General features: G+C 41.0%; 1 protein-coding gene across 4 annotated transcripts in view; it reads left to right on the top strand.

Annotated features, from left to right (window-relative positions):
- Positions 1 to 6,339: 6,339 nt before the first annotated feature.
- The window catches only part of mef2aa (myocyte enhancer factor 2aa), a 58,588-nt gene continuing 42,123 nt past the window's right edge, over positions 6,340 to 22,804 (top strand). For 2 of the 4 annotated variants that reach the window (XM_071499945.1, XM_071499908.1), the window contains exon 1: positions 6,340 to 6,589. The gene's annotated coding sequence lies outside the window, so the exon portion shown is untranslated. Of the gene's footprint in view, positions 6,590 to 10,149; positions 10,296 to 22,804 lie in introns of those variants that run through there. The other 2 variants (XM_071499970.1, XM_071499963.1) reach the window with 2 other exon arrangements.

Below are 22,804 nucleotides of genomic sequence, written 5' to 3'. Positions count from 1 at the left end.
GTGTAAATTTAATTAAGACTTCATGTACACACTCTCACAAACCCACATGCACATATACACGCTGCATCAATGTTCCACAGGGATGGAGACCGGCGCCTGCTGCCATGGTATCAGGTTGCAGGTCTGCCAGACACAATGGTGAGGAGTTGCCCCGCGGCTCGGCCTGAGAGGGCAGAACAATGGAGCCGCAGTGCAGGCGGAGCAGCAGAGGGCACGACGAGCCGATCTGTCAGCCTGGCAGAGTTACGCGGGCTACTCCGGCCTCAGACCCTCTCCTCACACATACAATGGAGGGTGGGAGGTCAAGAGCACGAGGAAATGGAGGGGAATTCCCAGCATGCTATAATAAAATGGAGTCCTCTATTTTGGTGACTGAAGGAATAGGACACAGTTAGGCTACACCCAGCATACATCATGACTTTCAACGATTACAGTGAAGTCATTTCAGTGGGTCACTGTGCAGCTGGAGATAATCAATTTATGGGTCAGTGCTTCACTTTCTTGGAGCACTGCTCATTACTTTTGCATAAAAGTAAATGGCTTGTCTCTCTGACAGATGAACTTGTACCATGGGACCATTCCTATGCTCTCTTCATGGTTATCAGAACTTGTTACTGTTAAATCTGGTTTTAAGTGAGAGGGGGAAAAAAATGTTTTCAATACAAATATTTTTCTGAATTTTATTGCAATAATGTGAAGGATTTTGTAGGGCGCATCTGAATGTGCAGTTCATTATATTGAAAAATGAAATTAAATCACATCAGGCCATGACATCCAATAAAGCTGTGTGTGTCTGATCTCTTACACCACTTACAGGAAGCACATCACTTTGGACCAATCTTCATACAGCACAGCTATGATATCCCCATCCTTGCCTTTTATCTATCAAGCACATGTACACTGCCCCAATCTGTTTAGGAGGACTAGGCGTTTAGTCTGCGCTGTGTACAAACGGAGGTCCTGAAGACTGCTGCCCTCAGAGTGGTGACTAAGGGGGGCTAGTGAAAGCCAGATTTTGTTAAAGCTCTTAATAAGGCACAGTGTGATATTTAAGCCTGCAGGCGGAAAAGCTCTGTGTGCAAACACTTCAACCACTCCTGTGATAGGGCAATCTGTGTATGGAACAGTGGATGGCCTAACAAGTCTGTTATTTCACACGCGACCCTATTTGGCCTCTCTGATATCCTTAATTTGGTTGCTGAATTTGATATAGTGCTGCAAATATTTGCTTAGGCACACATTAACTCTGTTTGCCTGGTATGTTATGATAAACAAACCGCAATGGTGTACTGAATGTAATAAATGTTAAACAGTGCATGCAATTATATACTTCACATATCTAGCCCTCCGCACTGAAAGCATGCTTTATGGACCTGGGCTCTATTTTGACAGATCGTTATTCCCCTTCCTGGCCACCTAGGGTTACATTCAGAAATTAACTGTTTATGAGTTGCCCAGGGTAGATGGCAACTTTTAGACCCTATTTCATTGAGAAGAAAATAAAGATTTTGACATGAAAATTTCAGTTTCAGGGGGCAGAGAGTACATTAAAATGCACAGAGAAATCAGGTATCCGTTTAATGCAGATCTTAGATGCTACGTAACTAGGTTGCTTTAAACTTTGTCTGAATATATGTTTTTTTAGGCCTCGAATTTTAAGTCACAGACTCAGGTAGGACCTGTCTGTGCCCCTTCATTTTCCTCACCTTAACCATACAAAGTAGGAAATGGTGTACAGGTCAAGGTTGATTTGCTGTTATACATTTGGACTTTTTATCTTCTCTGTGTCGTGGATTTCTTTCACCTCTGGATTTTGTAAAAGCTCTTTTCACCTTGGCACAGTATTACCTATCATTCTTCTTATGTCCATGAAAACACTGTACTAACTCACATAAGGGAGGTTTTTGTGTCAGACAAGGGCTTGATAGACAATTCTGTTAGATGACAACAAACTGTGAGCAGAGAAACTGTCATGCAGAACATCACTGATATATCACTTGCAACTGAGGCAAATGTAGTTGTTGGTTTGGAAGGGATGCACTTACAACTTTTGAGCCCATCTATTGTATCTCTTGTTCCTATAGAAGTTAGTTGGACCAAATGTATGCAATGTTTTGGTAGCAGTGTTTTTTCTTCTTTACATCCAGCTTTAAAGGACCTATGTGCAGATTTTCGCTATTGCTACATAGTCAATACATATGGCCCCTTAAAGTCAAAAATCAACTAATCACCCTCAGAGAAAATACCTGCTATAATATATCTTCTGCTGTGATTAATTACTTCAAATTCAAGCTCAGAATGGAAGGAGTGAGTGTGTGCGATCAGTAGAAAAGTAGGGCATCTGCGGTCAGCTGTATTTGAATTATAAGTCAACATGCTTTTAGCTGTGCTGCCTGCTGAATCAGCTGTTTCTTCAGAAGGATAGTGAATGATCTTAATCCTGTAAATCCAGGTAACCTTTTCTGAAGGAGGAAGGATAAAAGAATAGTACAGACATTATAGTCAGGCAATGTCTTGACAAAGAGCAGAACACAGGGATGTTCACACGTGAGATAAGGATCTTAGATTTTATACCATTTTCTAAAGTGACTGGTAGAGATTCTGGCACGCAACAGCTGCCACACTATAAGAAAAATGAGTATAGTGTCCTGTTTTAGTGTTGCAACTTTATATCTTTCTCTGTGAGAATGTATATATACCCTGCAGTTTCTCTCACTTCTTCATAGTTGTTCTGAAGTAAGCTTTTCTCTGTATGGTGACAGCTTGCAGCACTGGTGTGAGAGGAGGAGAAGACAAAGCACTCTACTCCGAGGCTGTGTGTGATTAATGACAGAGGTGTGTGTTGCAGTGGGCACCCTCGGAGCAGCTACAGATCAGTCTTCCTGTAAGACAAATCTGACACTCAACAACCCACCGCCCCACCTGCTATCCCCTCACCACCATCAAACCCTCAGCTCCTCACAGCCAAGTGCACCCAGCGCGACATCACACTCATAAATCATCCTAAACAAAGCATGTTTAATCTGTGACGCGCAGGCCTGACACGCAAATTTATTACCTGTTGTAGGAAAACTGCATGTGCCCCTCTGAGTCAAGCTTCTATTTACCTTTGAAAAACCAGTAAAATACTGGAAAGACAGAGTCTGCAACAAAGAAAGCTGATGATGGCAGTGTCTTTCAGGCTGAGTTAGGGAGACAAAGCTTCGCTTTACTCAACATACCGCTGCCTTTTCATGGTGGATGACATGCTTGCACGACTTTCTCGACTGCACTTGCCAAAAAGATTTAGGGATTTTTCTCAAGCACATTTGTAAAACATGAATACCAAATTATCTCTTGTGGATTAGAGTTGGATAGCTGCTCTATGCCTGGTATGAGTCATAATGCTTAGCGAGAACTGGGCACCTACTACCTACAATTGCGTGATAGGGTAGGTTTTTATAAATCAACTGTGCAGTAATAGACCATTGTGAGGGAATGTGCATGTAATGTTGTGCTCGGTGTTCAAAGGCAGCAGTGTAGCAGCAATTCAGAAAACATGAGAGCAAAAACAAGACTTATTATGAGGGAAAATGTTCTAAGAATGTGGACCTGTATGCTAATTTCTGTCCGTTCATGTGCCATCTATCAGTTACAAAAGATTTAATAATAATAAAAAAACAAAAACAAAAAACACAGCATTTGGAACAGAGTGGAGAACACTTTGTCTTCTCTAAATGCTGCCCACATGTTAACACTGAGAGTAGATTCAGATATCTTTAGCTTTCTTGCTCTACAGTCTGACGAAATGAATTACTGTAGTATTAGCTTGATGTGGAATTGCAACTAAAATGCCAAGGAGAATTGGCTGAAAGGCAGAAATTAGCGTGGTCTCTCCCACACATTCCCTTTGGCAGACTCCCTTGATCCTGCTTGTCCTCAACATGTCTTTGCACTGTAAATGGTGGGAATGAGAAGTGATGGCACCTGCTGACTGGCTTTGGCAATGTCAGAAACTCACACGTACACACACAACAAGGTTTTTGCTTATGATGCAATCATCAAGTCAGAAAATCTGTGAAATTAGCCAACAGTGAAATGCTGAAGTACAAAATGATCGTTATGCATCATAAAACATGAAAATTTTATCCTCTAAATGCCAGAACAGGCATTAAGACATCATAAATGTTGTGATTTTTTTAGAATAAATGCAACCACAGGACTTTATGGCTGGTCCTTATTTTGAAAAAAGGAACAAATCCGACAAAGTATTTTGTTCCATTTATTCTACACAAATATATGTTTATAGGTATGAACTTGGCTAATGGCCTATCACCCAGCAACTTATGACATTGTGAATTATTGGAGTCATTCCTGGTGATTAATTAAATAATACTTGAAATTAGGGACAAAATGAATAATGGTAAGAGCAGTTTCATTCCTGACCTTGTTCAATTTTTAATGAGCTCAGTACGATGGAGACTACATTTTTATAAATGGAGCTATAGGCTCATGTGAATGTTGGAGATAATTAAAGAGCTTGTGTTATTAGCTGGATCTCTCTACATCTGCAGGAAAAAAGGAGGCCCATCAAGCAAACAAGACAGGATGGGTGTTTGGGCTACTCCGCCTTGCAGTTGATAAGAATTTGGCAGTGTGGTAAACAGAGAGGAATACATTAAGAAAGTAGAGGTGAGAAAGAAGAAGTAATCTCCAGAGAGATCATCAGCTCATCACAGGGACCTTTGAATACTGTCGTTCTCTGCCTCAGGAAGAGCACAGACATTCAAGAAAACCTACTGCAGAGTGTCAGAGTTGTACTGAAGTGAGATAAAAACAGGAGAAAAACATCACACGGTCGTTCCTGTCATTAAACCTGGATAACAAATACGCTGAAACTGTCCTGATTTGCAGCACAGCATTTGACAGCTGTTGACCATCACACTTAACTGGACACCTTTCTACAGACCCACAGTCACTGGAGTTGTCATAACTCTGTGTTCTCTGCTCCACTTTACTCAGCGAACTGATATCAGGAGGGTTTTCATTTCAAGTGTCATTCCTTCACATTAACAGTTGTGTGCTATTCTACGCTATTTGGAGCCGACAGGCCCTGGTTACTTTTAATTACAGTGGGTAATAAGAGAAGAGATCCAGACTGTGAGACATGGAGTATTTTTAGATCTTGATCTTGATTATCTAACACATTGCTGCGGTCTCCTCAGATATGACTTTGTTGGAAGACGTTTTTACCATCAGTATGACTGAAATCATTGTGGATGGAAAGTTTTAGCACTTTGAAACACAAGTAAAATCAAAAAATACTTTTCTAAGTACTTTGTTGTAAAAGCCCTTCTACATCTGAATATTTTGTATGTTCAACTTAAAGAATTCAGACAATACCTTGCACCTTTGTTTCATTAAACCATTTGGTGCTGATGTAAGAAACTCAAACTTCAGTGTATATAATGGGCAACTTCATATTTCAGGGTCGTTATCTCAAAAGTCACTGAAAATGTAGTATGGCATTTGTTGGCAAGATTTGTCTCGTGACTAAATGTGTAGTGTGCGGTGTGTAGAGGACTGCGGATTGGTGAGGGGTGTTGAGGGCTTTTCAGAAAGGCTGTTTTAATGAGCCTCAGATAATGAAATGCTATTTCAGAGCTTGGTGGTTAGATTGCTGTCCCAGAAAACTGTGTGACTCAGTTATCTGTTTGTGCTTTTTCTCATTTACAAAATAAACACCTATTTCTTTCCTTACTATCATATTGTAGATCAGACTTGACTTGTCCTATAGCCTAATAAAGCTTGCTGCATGAGACGAGAGTTTTAGGCCCTTTTTTAATTGGAGAGAAAGAGTGTCTGGGTCTATTTGTGGTCTGGTGCAATGTTGGAAATGCCAGCTGTCGCAAATCAAAGCCCTGCTGGAACAACATTATTTGGCATGTCACTGCAACTTGTTGAAGTACTTCACTTACATTGACATACATAATAAGTTTTACCCCTTAATTTAAAAAGGCTACACATGAACATTTAATAGACAGTTTTTAAAAAAAGTTTTTTAATTTAAGTGATGACTTTTTCACTATAAACCAGACCATAGTGAAAAATCACACATGAACTGACAAGCATTTTCTCTAAAACTGTGCATCATGTTGTTGGAAATTACATGTTAGCGTTCTTTCCAGCCCTTTGAGAGAGAAGGGAAGAATCCTCAACACCTTCTGGAGTTATGACTGACAGCTGTGGCTGGTCTAGAGAGCCCTGAGCCAAGCCCCATCACATAACGCATGCCCGACATGTCTATGTCCATCTGGGGTCCTACTCTTCAAACCACTGCCCCCCTCGCTCTCCGCCGGCAGAGAGACCAAGGGACAAGAGGAGGAACAGGGTGTGAAGACGGGCCTCGTAGGGCTCGGAGGGAAGCATCCAAAGCCAGCTGGTCTGGCTTTGAGGTAAATCAATGGGAAGAGCGAAACAAAGGCAGCAGAAGGAAGAAGAAGAGTTGAAGACAGAACGTAAAGAAGAGCTAAAGAAAGTCAACACGTGCAGGAGGAGAAGGTTGTAACAGCACGTTCCGTGAAGGCGTCTGTGCAATAACAACAAACAGGTGAGACACAGGTGTCACGAAAGGTCTTGACTCCTTGCACATGATGGAAATGTAATGCCAATTAATGCTAATGCTACGTCAACTGTGATTCGGGTTTTTACTGTAAATCTCATACAAGATTAGATTTTTTGTGTTATCATGTGAATTTGAAAACTAATGATTTTATTCTCACACACTGTATCATACTTGAGTTTACTGCATCATCTTCAGGTGAAGCTTAATTAACTGATGTAAATCACTGCCTTATTGCTGGTTGTATTTTTGCTGGCATCACTTTGGGAAGATGGGAGGGGTGTATGTTGACACAAAAGTGCTGCTAAAGGAGATGCTGAGAGCAATTTGGATCCACAGTTGTCAGCTGGCATCAACCTGAATTCGCAAAGCACCACTGCACAGCAGAAACTTTACTGATTGAAAACACTCCAAGAAAACAGCTGGGGACTGTTTCTATCTAATTGTTTTTTGTCACGACTGTTGGTACACACTGTCTCAGGCACAGGGAAGAGCAGACTTACATGTATGTGCAAGGATAGCGTTTTATCAGCTGTTTTTTTTTTTTAATTATTATTATAATTTCATTCTATGCCACTTTTATAATGAAATGTTGGTAATATTTTAATTGTGTGAAACATGATAAAAGAAATATTACAGTTTTTGATCAATTATTACAATACATGATTATGAATGATGGTTCATGTCTTGACCTATAGAAAACAAGGAAAGATTCTACCACTGGGCATTTCAATGAACGTAACCGCGCATGTGGGGCTGGGACATCAGTTTGAAGTGAGGTTATCGGAGCTGATGTCCAGTACAACATCTCATCCATAAAAGCTTCTCTGGCTGCCATGGAATACAATCTGAGCCACCTGTTTGACGAAAGAAAACCAATTTGGCATATCAGTATAGTAATAGTAGTAGTAATAATTGAAAATCAAATCCCAATGCAAATTTGCAAAAACTCCCATTCGTGCTCATGAACATTTAATTAATTAAAACAAACAAACAAACAAAAACAACAAAAAGCACTCAAAAGCTCCCCAACAAACAAATAAACATGTAAAGCATTGCCCTGCAATGTAGCTGAAATTCTGAGGTGCAATATAAGGGACTGGTGTGTGTGAGAAGCAGATAGGATGTACTATGAATCAAACATCACCGTGGCGATCATGAGAACAATAACACTTTTGGTTTACCATTCATGTTTGGTTATTTTTTGCACTTTTTTTTTTTTGCACATGATTAACTAGACATGTAATGTCTAGTTAATCATGTCTAGTTAGCTGCAGCTGGCATTGATTATAATGGACAAAGTGATTATTATATCTCTGCTGGCCTGTTAAAACCTAGCAGGTGGAATTCCTGGGTCCTTTAATATTGTCCTTTTGGAGCCAGACTTTACACAGTAAAGCAACAATGGACCAAGGCTTAGGCAAACTGAACGAAGAGCCAACACACATCGCCTCATGTGGGCATAAAGAACACCATCATTTAACCTGGATCCGTGCATGGACAGCAGCCAAGAGCAGGATAATTCAGAAGAGTCTAACTAAATTTAATAAACCTCAAGCTATTGCCTTTTAAATTCCACCATTATTGCAGTTTGTTGTTATAGATTATGACATTTAAAGGATAATGTAACTATTGTGATTATTAATGCAACTGTTTTATATGGGCATTACATGTCATTAAGGACAGTTGTGACTTCTTGGCCTAAAGCTCTGAGCAATCAGGAGGGATGAGGAAGGCTACACACTCTTTTCCTGTGGGACTGGGACTAACTGGTGAAAAAGGTAGCGCAATACACTAGGGACCAGACAATATGAGCTCTACAGCAGCAGCTATGCTTTGTAAAAACCTTCTCCTTCATTAGTGAGCATGCAGTGTAATGAAACAGGATGCCATTAGGAGAGGATACCTAAATAATCACACACTGTTTTACTATTCATTAAATCACTGATTCTGTTTGCAGAGTTATCAAATTGCAGCTATTTGTCAAACACAGAACGAAACCTCAATACATCAAAACTTCAGTCATGTGTTTATGTGACCTAAATGATGAAGTCATGTGATACAGACAGAGTCATTCAAAAACAACATGACATGCCTTTGCCTCCAGATAATAACTTGCCTAATGTGTGAAGGATTGTGCAACTTCTTCTGTAATGTTGTGCTTACTCCACTCTGCACTCTTTAAGTACAAGTGTCACAATACCACAATATAAAAATACTTCACATGTAAAAATCCTGCATTCAGATTTTACTTAAGTAAAAGTATGTGATCATTATCAATATAACGTACTTTAGGTATAAAGAGGCAGAACACATATTTTCAGTGATACATTTCATTATACTGGCTAATTAGATTAATAGCGATGCACCAACGTGTAAGCAGCATTTTGATGTTGTAGTTGGTCATAGTGGAGCTCCTCTAAACCACTTTATATATTGTTAGGTGGTTTTATATAAAGCGATCGTCCTATCTCATCTCAACCCTCTTAGATTGTGTAGATGAACTACAGCTGTCAGATAAATGTAGGCTAGGAGAGTAAAAAACATTTCTCTCCAAAATGTAGCATAAAGTAGCAGATGATGGAAAATAGTCAATAGTCAACTACAGTCTTTCCAACACCATTCAAGCCCTATATGTGAAACCAGGCAGCCCTGCTCACTTGTTAACAGCATTAAACTGCTGAATTTCTTAAGGACCCTGTCTGAACCTGGTCAAATGTTCTTCCCACCCCACATCAGAGACATAATCACACCGGTCAGCGATAACCGTGCTCTATTGTTCCGTCGCACCTGTCTCCGACATGCCAGCGGACCCAGTCCGGCGGCCCGGGCACCACACCTCCTCTGATCCCGCTCATACACGTGACAAGCTCCAATGCGAGTCCATCAGGCCCCGCCCCCCCTCCCTTATCTAATTGGCTGCTCGACAGACGCTGCGGGTTTTCATTGGCCGCCGGACGTGCCCTTTAAACCAAATTCCATTGCTGTTGTCTTAGAGATGTGACGTCAAATGTGTCTAATGTGATGAGGCTGAGCCGAGCAATTTGAGAAAGTAGTTGTCCAAATCTAAAGTCGGTCCGTAAGAAAACAGACTTCGGCTTCGGATTGCTACCACTTCTTCTGTTAGTTTGTTCTGTCTTTTAGTTCTGTCAAAGTTTCCATAAGTTTTTGTTTGTTTGACACTGTAACTGACTCACCCTCAGGGCTGATTTGGGAGAGAGTTGTGATTATAATAAGTATCACACGAATCAAATGACAGCAATCTGTAAAAAAATAAAATAAAATAAAATAATAACCAGCAAGGAATCCAGCACATCTCAGATTCAATTTTTACTTTATATCCTTTGAAGTCTTGGGAATAAACAGACTTTTCCAACTTCTCCCAATGTTTTGACTGTGTGTGTGTGAGAGAGAGAGAGAGAGAGAGAGAAAGAGAGAGGCAGTGTGTGTGTGTGTGTGTGTGTGTGTGTGTGTGTGTGTGTGAGAGAGAGAGAGAGAGAGAGAGAGAGAGAGAGGGGCAGTTCGTCAGATAAGGGGAGGAGTCTCTCACTGACAAGAGGAAGACTGGCTTTTCTGAGTTTGTCAGCTCCCCCTAAAATAGCAGTCAGCGTGTAAATGTGAACTGAAATTACGTTTATCCACTGGAGCCACCGATATAGAGTGTCTATATACAGCGACTGACTTGGGAGTAAAGGTGAGTAACGGAAATAGAAACAATGTTGTTGAGTGTGGCGGCGGTGCCGTGGCTACAGTGAGTGAGAGCAGAAAAGCGCAAGAGGGAGATGTGGAGTGGATTTGGGAGTCGGGGACGTTAATCTATTTATCTGTTTTTTTATCTCCTCCGGGGTGTACACGCAGAGCATGAGATACAGAGCGTCAAAGCCGTGTCGCGTCACTTCACATTTGTCATGTGAAATCACCGGTGAGGTTTTGCTGCCGTGGAAATGTCCAGCTGTCCGTTTAAAGGGCGCAGCCGGACGAGCGCACTGTTGATATCAGTCAAACGCGAGAAACTTTTGCCAGGATTCACCGTGAGCGGGACCACGCCGGTGGAGACGCGCTTCACTCTCTCGCGTCTCCAGCACGTTTTCTGTCGGTGAATTGTGTCTTTAAAACTCCCCGCGATCGACAGTTTTTTTTTTTTTTTTTTTTTGAGATGATAAACTGTACTTTATAAAACAGGCGCATCGTTTGGGGGGGGGGACAGATAGTAATCAGTGTGTGTGTAATAACACCGTTGAGCCATCACAGCAACAACAACAACAACAGCAGCAGCAGCAGCAGTTCACGCACTGACATTACCGTGGTAATACAAGTTGAGCTCGGATGTTGAGTTTACAGCACATTGTATGTTTGCACATCATGGCCCCTCTCAAAAACACGTATTTTCTTTCAATTCACCACATGTAATAGTTCTTGTGTGTATTTTTGAATTTTGCGTCCAAGCTCTAAAGCCAGTTGCCAGTTTTAATCATTTCTTGGCGTTAGTGGTGTGGATATCTAGATGGTGCTGGTCAGCCCCTGCACTGTGGCATCACTACACTTGCTTACAGCCACACTTGTTTTTGCCAGTGTTGTCTGTTATCTACAACAAACTCTAATCAGTTCAGCTACAGGAGTCAAACAAACAACAAACCTATGCTAATCTTATTTTGGCACCTGAATATGTTAGGCTACAAGGTGATTGGGGTGCCTGTATCTAATAGTATATTTCATGAATGTAAAGTAAATGACCTAGTCTTTACTTTATTCAGAAGCGGTGATGAGGGTTAATGACTGGCTAAAGCTGAAATAGTCTCAGCTGAACTGTGAATTAAGGTGAGATGTTTTAGTTCACAGACTACTCACAGCATAAGAAAAGCACTTGAAGACCCCATTTCATTTTTTCGTTATTTAAAGTGACAGGCAATGGGACAGTGCGCAGCTCATTTCAGATAAGTTGCAGTTTGGTTACTGTGCCTGTGAGAGTGGACCTTTGCTGCGTGGTGGTTCTTTGAATCTCTCAGTCTCTTGTGACCTTAACCTCTGGCCACATTGAGCAATAGCCAAAGGTAACCTGACCTTCTCAAATGCTTTTAGTGTATGCCTACACCCTACATGTCTCATTAATATTGTACAGAAGCAGTAGTTGTAACTGAAAATACCACAAAGTTAATGTTGGCATGAATGTAGTCTTTGGAAAATGTAACTTGTCAAGTGTTTTTTTTTTTTTTTTATTGTATGGATAAAATCCAGCAAATTCAAACAGTGTATTCAAAGCTGTGTATTCAGTGGATTGTTTAGTTTCATATATTTAAAAGATCAGCACTTTGCTTTAACCCCAGTGATAAATACTTTTCATGACATTACTTACTGCGTATGCCTCAGTTATCTGGTTGAATCAATGACATTTTATTGTGAAAATAATTCTTCAGTGACACGAGTTGTTGCAGCACCATTAAAGCATACTTGTATTTTTCACTGCCCATTTTCTTTTACCACTGTTCTGACAGCATGTACATTACCATACCAGCTGGTTGCCAGTGATTTTTAAAGCAAAGCATAAAGCACCCTCCAATCTGCAGTCATTAGCTTCTGTGCTGCCCCAGGCCTCGTCAGTAATGGGCCTTGTTGCTCATGATCCACATCACGTGAGCTCTTATGTCTAATGTGTGGATGAGGGATTCTTTCAACGCTGCCGAAATGAATATCATTTTAACAATTTATGTTGTATATTAGTCACAGGAATGAAAGTGGCGCCTGTGAAGGCACAGATAGAGACTTCATGTGGTGAACTGTTGCTCTAACCTGAGATCCCTAATGCTCTACCTTTGCCTTTACACAAACACACGGGCAGAGGTTTGATGACGTGACTATTGGATTTTACCCTGTATCATTTAATCAAGGACAGGATGATCTAGTAATGCAAGAGAGATGGATGATATTCCACGATGGCTACCACTGTTTATGAAATGTCTTAGCCTTGTTACATGGTATGTTTGTGTGCCCTGGCATGTCTCTGTAAATGTGCCTAAGTGCGTGTGAGCGTCTTAGCACAAGTTCTGAGTGGAGAGGGAGAAATGAGAGGTGGTGACGGTGTGAGGAACGGGCAGCTGCAGCATCTTTTACTGCACTCCTCATCCCACTTCAATATCAGTGTCTCAGCTTCTCCTTCCAGGAGAAATGTGGAGTGTGTGGGCGAGTAGGATCTGCAATTAACGCTGGTTGTCAGAAAGAGAATGCTGGCGTTTACACGATGCCTCTGAATCACTGAGCGAAAGTCTTTCTCCTCCACTCTCCTCCTCCCAGGACATTTTTCCAAGGAGGACAAAACACCAGAGAGCTGAAAGCCAAGGATGTATTGAATGAAAAATAAGTGATAGAAGCTGAACATTCTGGGTCCAATAAAGGGGATAGGGTTTCTTTGATGGTTTGGTAAGCTGAGATGTTCTTTTATACTGCAAATTTAGCTTTAACATTACAGCAATTATGGATATTACAAATCTTTAACAATCAGTTTATATATTTTGAATTTGTGACTTGATTATAAATCTATTTTTTGTATTTGTTTTGATTTATTTAGAAATTATTTTTAATGTGCAGCATTAGGTGGCTGTCATCTGTGTACTGTACATTTGTCAAGTGAGTTTTAAGTGAAGTTGAGTTTTCTGGCAGAGTGAGAACATATTAGATACAGATTCTTGGTTGGTTTGGTTGATGAAACTGGCTGTAATAAGGTACTGAGACATCAGTAGATCATTAGAAAATAGAGTCTTTTCCTTTAAATTAATAATTGTCTGCTTTTTTATTTATACAGTTGATTATAATTCTAGATTTTGGTAGTATCTCCTGTTTGACATTATAGTTTTTATATACATATTTAGGATCTATCTACATTTTTAATACATCACTCAAAAAAAAAAAAAAGAAAGCAAGAAAAAAAAGAAAACTTCAAAAACGTTTGTACCATAATGATATTCAGTGTCACATGTAACTATTCAACTTTCTCTTTGACCAACAAAAGCGTCTTAGTAACATGATTCGTTGTTTATTGGAGCATCAATATGGAGATTCCAGCATTCTCCTGTGAGACCTGGAGGTTGGATGCAGAATCTTGAGCCTGGCAGATAATGTTTTAGACCGCAGTTAACTGTGGACTGTCCCCTGTAGGCTAAAGAGAAAAGTCTTGTGCTGTTTTTTGGTAAACAAATATTCATTTTAATATGAATATACTATTTAATTATTTCTGTTGTTGTATGCACCGGTTATCAGACCTTAACAATGATTTTAAAGCAGAAAACTTAGTTAGGTTAATTTCAAGTCAAGAGACATGTTTTTTTAAAAAAAAAAAAAAAAAAAAAAAAAAAAAAAAAAAAAAAAATCTGCATTTGGTAAATGGTAAATAGGTCAGTTGTACCAGCAAATATCCGGAGTGTGGTGGTGTCACATTGGCCATTGGTTACCACTGGTACCTCACTGCAGGGAGATCATGGGTTCAGTACCTGGCCCTCTTTCTTTTTTTTTTTTAGACAGGATGTTCATATGGTGTGATTCTGAGCCATTGGCCGGGGCATTAACAAGCACTGGGTGTCAGACAACGTTAACTTGCTAAATGCTACTTCGTGTTTTTCATGGAATGGCTGGTTCAAAGTTAAAGGAATTTTCAGTGAGTACATTGAAATGTAATTTCACACAAAGCCCATTGATATAACTCATGTAAAGGTTATTACCTCTCTTGAAAAGTGTTTTTCAGAACTTTTCTTGTATTTATAATAAATAAATGCCATGAAAGCATATTGCTCCTTTACTAAATTTCACTGGCAGGAAACTGGATACTCTGCTGAACGTTTCCAGTAGCCTATTTTTCAGGCCCTCTAATGGACTGATGTAAGCTCAGAGGGTGAACGCATTACTCGCTGAGGCACCGGTTGTATAGCAAGACAGCTAGCAGTGACCTTTCAACTGTCCTGCCCTTGACTGAGACCTCTGGTGGTAAGCCACCCTGTTTGGCTCACTCAGCACATGTGCTGCTGAGCAGGGCAGAGCAGCTTAAGACCGCGCCGTCTTTTCCTGTCACCCCTGCTCTCCCAAACAAGGCCTGACTGGAGGTCTATTCACCTCTTCAACTGGGACCACACAGGAGAATCAGCAGGAACATCCTCAAGCAGAGCTGCACTCTAAATCTGCTGTTAATCTGCTTTTGACACTATGATCCTAGCCTGTGTCTCACTACACATCCGTACTGGTCGCTGACTGTTACTCTGAATAAAAAAAACAAACAAATATATGGTGTTAAATAGACAGTTGCCACAGTAGTATCTTAAAATAGGGACTGTAAAAAAACGACCCCATAGCTCATCTGTGCAAGCAGCTTATTACAACCAACAGTTACATTTAATTGTTAGGTGACCTCTAGTGGCCATAGTAATTATGACGGGAGCAAAGGAGGAAGTCAGGTGACATTTTATGCAGAGCGTGAAAGTCTGCATTTAGGAGGAGCTTGGGTTGGATGGATGGGTCGACAAGATATAGGCCTTCCAGTTTGAAACCGATCCTTGTTTCTTTTATCCATGACTGTTCCACAGCCTTAACTGCGTGATCATAACGGTTCTTTAACCCTAAGAAAGTACTTAAGCCCAAACCACAACCTTTCTGTAAACCTGGCAAAGCAGATTTGTACCTAAATCTAACCATTATATGCCCGTTCCATAAATTTTATCCTGTGTTTATTATTGTAACCATGACAATGAAGGTCTGTTGTGACTGCCGTGATAGGGGTGATATTTCAGGTGCTCTTACAGGTCGCATTAAAGGCTAGAGATAAATGACATCTATGGTCGTTCAGCTTGGAGGACTTGTTGCTGTTTCCTCTATTCATAAAGCACCATACATCATTTCTTGTTAACTTAGCTGCTGTCTACTGTCTTACTTTTTGTTTTTTACAAGTTGCCTTCTCTAATCTAACAAAGTTAACGAGCATAGTAATACCACATGCACACTGTGTGGTTTGGGACAGTAGACTGTGGAAGCATGCGGTGGAGCAAAGGTGATGACTTTGAGAGGTCAGGTCATTTAGCACCTTTCTAAGATGCACCTCCTCCTCCTTTTGGTTTCTGGAGTGCAAGAAAAACCACAGAATCACACTGTGCATCATTTCAAAAAATGAGTGGGCCACGCTTAGACGATCTATAACCCAAATGTGTGGTTTAGTTAGTCATTATTTTTTAGCTTGTTTTCTTATTGGTGTTTACATGACAGAGACATTTCCTCACATGGAGACAAAACAGTGACTATGTTGCTGCACATTACTATGGCGATTATTAAGTTGAATCGTGTGTAAAGCAAAACTGATAGTTGAAAAGGAAGTTAAGAAAGACATCTCTTTGCTGAGTTGCGTTTTAGCTGAATTTTAATGAGACATACATAAATCAAAGGAATATATTATAATCTAATTTACTAGATCAAAAGATCTCCCATGATTGCTAATATACCCCACTGTATTGAATTCCTGATGCTGTACTGTAGATCTTTCTCTCTCACTGGAGATTCAACTTTTGCAGCTTTGTGTGGAGTTGATTAAGTAGAAGCATCATGAGCAGACAAACAATTGAATTGTGTTCAAAGTAAACTTTCTTCAAAGTCCGGTAAGCTCTGTGTAATGAGGCTGCTTACTCTGTTTTTACCACGTGTTAAAAACACAATTTCAAACACCACTTACAACCTTTATCACCATTTAATCCAGGCTCCCATTATGTTACCCAAGATGGTTAGAAGTAGAGGCCATGGAAAGGTGTTAATCAGTTGCTAGTGTAGTAAATACAGCTGTGAGACCTGGGTGTCACAGCTCCTACAGTGAGCCCATTGACTAAAAGTCCAGTAGCTGCTGGAAGGAAGAATTGGATCTCCTGCAGCTGGGCAAGCCCTGTGGCCCCCCGAGCTGCAGGAAGGAGGCCTGGCCGGCGATATCCTTGTTTTTCTGTCTGTCTGAGAAGCCCTGTGAACCAGGACAGCTGGGGGGGATGTGATTCCTCCCATTATTTTGTAGTACACATCAGCCGTATGAACAGGGAAGGGAAGTGACCCAGCCCCCCTCTGCTCTCTGGAAGCTGCTCTAGTCCACCGCAGGGCTCTGACTTGCAGTTCAAAGTTGTCTTCCTCTCTGCTGTTAGGCCTCTGCTTGAGCAGCATGAACACTGCAGCGCCTTATGCATGTTCTTTTCACTAGAGCATGAGTTTCCAAACTGTTGTAAATTAGACTGAGACAGTATGTCGTCTCTATGTTGTGTGTGCAGATTCGGGATGATAAGAATGTCTTCTTTGGCTTTGCACACTTTAGAGGAAGCATAAGCCTAATTAAGTATGATTTTTACAAGCCATGACATCACCTTTAGACTTTTCCAACTCAGTTAGAATTTTAAAGGGTAAATATTACTTCTCTTTAGTCTTTAGGTGGACATAATTTAAAATTCTCTGCACTAAGACAAGCCACATTACTTGGTATTGTTTTTTTAAATTCAGTCAAAACTAGTCTTTTTCAATCAAGTCCGTCCATATAGTATTGTGATTGCATCCCCAGTCCCTAGATCCCAGTTCTCTATATAGTGTGACTAGGATTGAGAGTGAGGTGTTGAGTCTGCCCGCTGCTTGTGCGTCTGCCCGTCTGTCCTCTCCCCTTCTCCCAGTCCACTTTCCATCTGTGTGCTGTGGGCTGCAAATCTAGGTGAAAATGGTGTAGTTTTTTTCACCAGTGAGCTGTTGCCAGCCTGTATTCATGTCAGTCTGTGTTGTTCTTGATTTTGTTTCCCTGATCCCCTCAACCTCTGTCGTCGGTCCAACTGCCAGGGGTGTTTAGAATGTATATGGGGATTGGGGTGGGATGGGTGGGGGGGCATCCATCACCAGCCGTTGGCCCAGGGACTCAGGTCCAGAGGCTATCAGCGAGTAGTTTGACTGAAAAGATTCCTGGAGAGGTGAGCAGCAGCAGGGCCTGTGGGGGTCTCTCTCTCTCTCTCTCTCTCTGTCTCTCTCTCACTCTCTGTCTCTCTCTGTCTCTCTTTCTTTCTGTCCCTCTCCCACTCTCTCTCTATCACAGTGTTTGCACACAGTGTTCATGTGACAGCTAGCACACATCATCTGATTTGGGAGAAACTGTGGGCTGTAACTGCTAAAAATGCCCCTTAGATTATTTGCTCAGTGAATGCCGTTCATTGATGTCAATAGATATTCATTGAGACAGACACACAAGAGAGAAATGTTCCCCTCATCTTTCAGACTGAGGCCAGTTTACCAAGCCTTATCAGTAATAAAGTGATGTGATCCACCTTGCATATTTTTTGTCACATCTGCCATGTGGAAACAGGGCATTCAGGGATAGTCTGCTGTGAAAACTGCTGTTTACTGTTAAGACACATCATTCACAAAGTAGATTGAGAACGTGCACTGATTATTCAAAATGAAACGATCCTCTAGTGTGTCACAGAAACTTAATAACATGAAACCCCATGGCAAACATTTTACACACCCAGATTTGATACATTTTCCTGCCACCTCCAGCCTCTGTGTGTCATGCAATATTTTCAGCTTTATTTGAAGTTTTTACATGAAATGAAATAACATAACATGAAATTGTAATAAAATTGTAAAAAAAAAAAAAAAAAAAATCAATGCTACTTTAGCTAGCTCCCTTCACTGTTGTTATGACTCATGGCCATCCTCACTGCTCAGATTGCATAAACCTTTTATGTAATGGAACACTGTGGGAAAGAGGCATCGAGTGGAAGATAAAAATGGGAAGAGAAAATCAAATATTTATTCAGAGCTTTTTAATTTTTTTTTTTTCCATTAAAAGCAGACTATCTCTGAGGGCAGACAGTAACTATAATCCTAAACAATATGGACTACGTGTATGTGTGGTAAAAACTGTTGTTTTTCACTCACTATTTACTTAGTGAAATCTGCCTGCTGATCATCAAACACTGGGAGAGAATTGAATATCTGGAATCTCAGTGTCTAATCCGGATCCTCAGTGTTTCCAAAGACGTGTTGAAAGTGGGTAAATGTACTACTGCTGAGACACATTATGCATGACGTCCCTAATATCCTTACACTGTGGATTCCCCCTGGAGGAAGATCTTGGTTCATCTTCGCTGTTTACCATTTCTGAGTTGCAGTCTGCGCTACATCAAAAGGCTGCCATGGCAGTTAACACAACTCGCAGGGTTCCTGGGAGGGTGGGGGCAGGGGGGGGGGCTATTACTCCCTATGGTGTTGGCATTATTATTATTCCCTGTTGAGAAGTCCATCTAATGATAGACAACCACGCAAATGGACACATGCCATTGTACCATGTCAGATCACAGCATCACTTGATAATGCTATGCAAATTCATAAACCTCTAGGACCATGCATGCATTTTTATTTTTTATTTTTTGTGCATGTGTTTTTGGTAATTTTGCGTGTTGATGTGCAAGTGTTAGAAAAACAGAAAGAGTAAGAGGAATTTTAAAAAAGTAATAAAAAATAATGAAATGGTGAAAATTGAGAATAAAAGCCACTCAAATATGTAACATGTAACTTTATTAGTTGGAACAAAGTGTGACACAGGAAGTGTTCATCCATAAAGAGTCCTGAATACTGATGTTGTGCCATGTCAAGACACTGACTTGTTAAACTGACATTCTGTCATAAGGAATGTTAGTGATGGAGGGCTTTTGCTCAGAGACATAGTTTGTTAAACCAATGCTGTTAATATGAAGTGAGTAGTTATCCATTAGTCTGTCAATTGCATTTTACTGACATAGCATGACATACTGTAGATTGGCTGATTAGAAATAATTTCTAAGGGTCAAGAGGTTAACCTAATAGGGGAGTTTCTGTGGCTACCATCTTTGGATAGGAAAAAAAAAGGCACAACTTGAAAATATTTCTTTAGTCGGGGAGTGAATGAAATATTTTTTTACTCTAGATAATTAGAGGTATAGTTGTAAGCATTGTGGAGATGCGTTAAATGCTATTAGACAACTATCTGTGTTTTTCAAGTAGAAACTAGAATGTCTGTCTATAATTTCTCAGTTGGCAAGCACATACATTTTTAATGAGACATAATTCATCACCTTACCCTTGCATCAAGGAAGTTATCATCGTTTTCTTTGTTCATAAAAGTTTCACTCAAATATGCATCAAGGGATTTACCTTGAGGAGGAGAGTAGCTTTTCTACATGAAATGGATATAACTGCTAGGAGAGGGTCATCTCTTTATCCTTGAGAAACTGAGAATCCATTCATTGGCTGGGCTCGAAAACCTGACTGACGCAAATGGATCATTGGGAATAGAAGTGTCCCAGCAGTAATTATGTTACAACGCCGCTGCCGCACACTACCACAGAGGTGGGATGGGATGGGCGCGGGGTGCTTCTTTTAGTCTTGTTTCCTTTACATCTTTCCACATAGTTAACACAGTCATACTGTCTTTTCTCTCCCACTCTCTGCATCTGACTCTCCCTCCCTTCCTCTCTTGTTTTTCATTCTGTCTCTCTTTCATACACACACACACACACACACACACACACACACACCTGCTATCAAACCCAAACACACGTGAAGTGCAGTGGAAAGTTTCTGACTAACATTTATCCTGCTCCGTTGAGCGAAGGTCTCGTCCCTCTGTTGAATGACTCTTGAAGTGAGGAAGAAGTTGGTAGCTGAACATGTCACCTATTTGTCACTGTTGTCTTCCTGGCCTCTAGATCCCCACTGCATGTGCCTTGGAGCTAAAGCAAGATGTCTGTTTCATTTTTTTCCTGCTATCCGGGACTCAGTGGCACTAAGTCAGTTAAAAAAGAGACATGAAATTAATGTAATGTCAATGGCATTTTCTCATGAAACCCCAAGGCACTTAGTCAAAGTCACCTTGCATAGTCCTCTGATCCCCTGATGGTAGTGTGAGAGTGAGATGGAGGATGTCTGTCTGGTAATGCTGTCAGCAAATGATGTCCTTTGGTTATTGGTTGTTATATCCACTCATCGTCATTCAGATTTTGTAGATTGGATACGTGTCCAATATTTATCTGAAGAGTGACATAATTTCCATTCAGTCGGCTGTACAGCTGAAACATTTTCTCAGTGTGAACAGGTTCATCCTGTGGGGTTTTCTTTCCTTTTGATGTCATTTTGGAGGTGATAAGTAGCTTTCTGTCTCCTGGTCCCTGTCTTACAGTACCATCCCCCAGCCCAAGCAAGGTGCTAGCAGCATGGAGGATTGTTTGAACTTGCATTGATCCAATGTGGGATTACAGCTGGGTCATTGGAGAGTTGGACTGAGCTACCAGTCATCAGGGCAGATTAACCACTCGCTGCCTGCTTGGCTGCCATTTTAGTGCAGACTCTCACTGCTGGCTTTGTGACTGTCCCTACTGTGCAGGTCACCGTCTCCTTTTGAACAATGCATTTTTATACCGTACTTGATTGAGTTACATTCAGACTGATTTAATATGCAGATGAAGCCTATTGCTGAATGAAACGAGAAAAGGAAGATGCCTGACCACTTTCTTAAATCTGCAAGCAATTTTTCAAAGATTTATCTTCATTTTACAATCTCAAGATTTTGGCCTGGAGACCCTTCTATTTTGCAAACTATATGTATATAACCTTCAAAGTATTCACATCAAAATCATTTAGCCTCTCTTTTTAAATGTTATTTAAATCACTCTCTGGTATGAGAAATGTCACGTGCAGCAATGCTTTACAGAGGAAAGGGAAGTGCTGCAGAAAGTCCATGATTTGCAGACTGCCCCACCTCTTTCTACATTTCTCAAAGCCTCCTTTTTCACTTTTTTGTTCGCATGCCCTTGCAATGGCTCTTATTAATTATATCTCATTAGTTGCCTTGGAAACTGAGGTGAGGGAATGTATAACATGAGTTCAAAGAAAGAGAGAGAATGAGAAAGAAAGAACGATATCATGAGAAAATGAAAGAAAGAAAGAAAGAAAGAAAGAAAAAGGGGGAGGGTTGAAAAGAGGCGATGGAAAAAGTGGTTGTTGAGAGATCAGCTGTGTGTCAGATTAGCATCAGGAGACATTAACACTAGTGATGCTGCCGGGGCCACAATCCTGCCTTTCACTGCTGGAGAGGGAGATAAGCGCACTCTCACAAAAGGCAAGAGGGAGAGAGTGTGAGAGGGCTGGCTTGCCTCCACTCCCCTCAGGCCAACAGCCCCATTTACAGGTACAGCACCTTCTGATGAAAGCAAGAACAAAGAGGTGGATGTTCATTTCCTACTGCGCTGGTGTCAAGGCTCTATTGAAACAAATCTGTAAAACTGTGGATTTAGGCTGCTTTGCTTTATGTCTCCAGTTTGCCAGAGGCTGATCACAACCGAGCCACAGTGTTGACACTTTGGGTTCGATACACTTAAGAATGTTGTCATGGATTATTTCACAGAATCCCCATATCACCTCACATCAGATTACTGGCGCGAGGCTGTTGCCTCCTATCGTGAATGTGGTTCTTCCATAATCATGTTGTTTCAATTTATATTAACTCTTGTTGTGAGAGCTGTGATTCACTCTTATGTAACCGGTGGAGTGTTTGAATAACAAGGAAAGGTCTCTGCCTACTAATTGTAAAGTGAGTGGCTGAAAGCAGCGTGTGCACGTTGTCCAGCCTGTGTAATGATCCTTCCAGTAAACATGATAAGCACACAGAGCAAAGCCAAAAGAGATGAGCCTTTGTTGTTGTTTAGTCTTGCACTTACAGTCAGGACGGTAATAAGGGGAAGGATCAGAGGGGAAGGGGGTCCCCAAGGTGGTCAACTCCCTTTCTTCCTCCTCCTCTCCATCCCTCCCTCTGCCCTCCCCCTCGCCCCCACAGAGGGCATGTAGAAGGGTCCTGAATAACAGGAAGTGGAGGGGCAGGAAGTTGAGTCTTGTCTGCCCACGGCTTGTGGTAGGATACTGAGGCTAACGCTGCCTTGCACAGGAAGTGCAACTGTCACGGCTATGCTCAAGACTTTGGCTGCTGTCCATCACCTTCAAAGAAGTGGAGGCATGCCTGCCTCACAGAGTGGGTGCTTCTTTAACACAGGTCAGACAGGATGAATGGTTGAAGAACCTTTTATATATTAGATTTCATATATTACATTTGGGATCTAAACTGGAAAAGGTTATCATGATATAGATTAAGCTGACACAATTTTATTATGTTACAAACATACAGGCTAACACTGT

Source organism: Trachinotus anak, unplaced genomic scaffold, assembly GCF_046630095.1.
Source record: "Trachinotus anak isolate AG129_WGS33_773 ecotype Australia unplaced genomic scaffold, CSIRO_AGI_Tana_v1 ptg000002l, whole genome shotgun sequence".
In the NCBI taxonomy this organism is placed as follows: Eukaryota; Metazoa; Chordata; class Actinopteri; order Carangiformes; family Carangidae; genus Trachinotus; species Trachinotus anak.
This window is presented reverse-complemented; position numbering and strand designations above follow the sequence as displayed.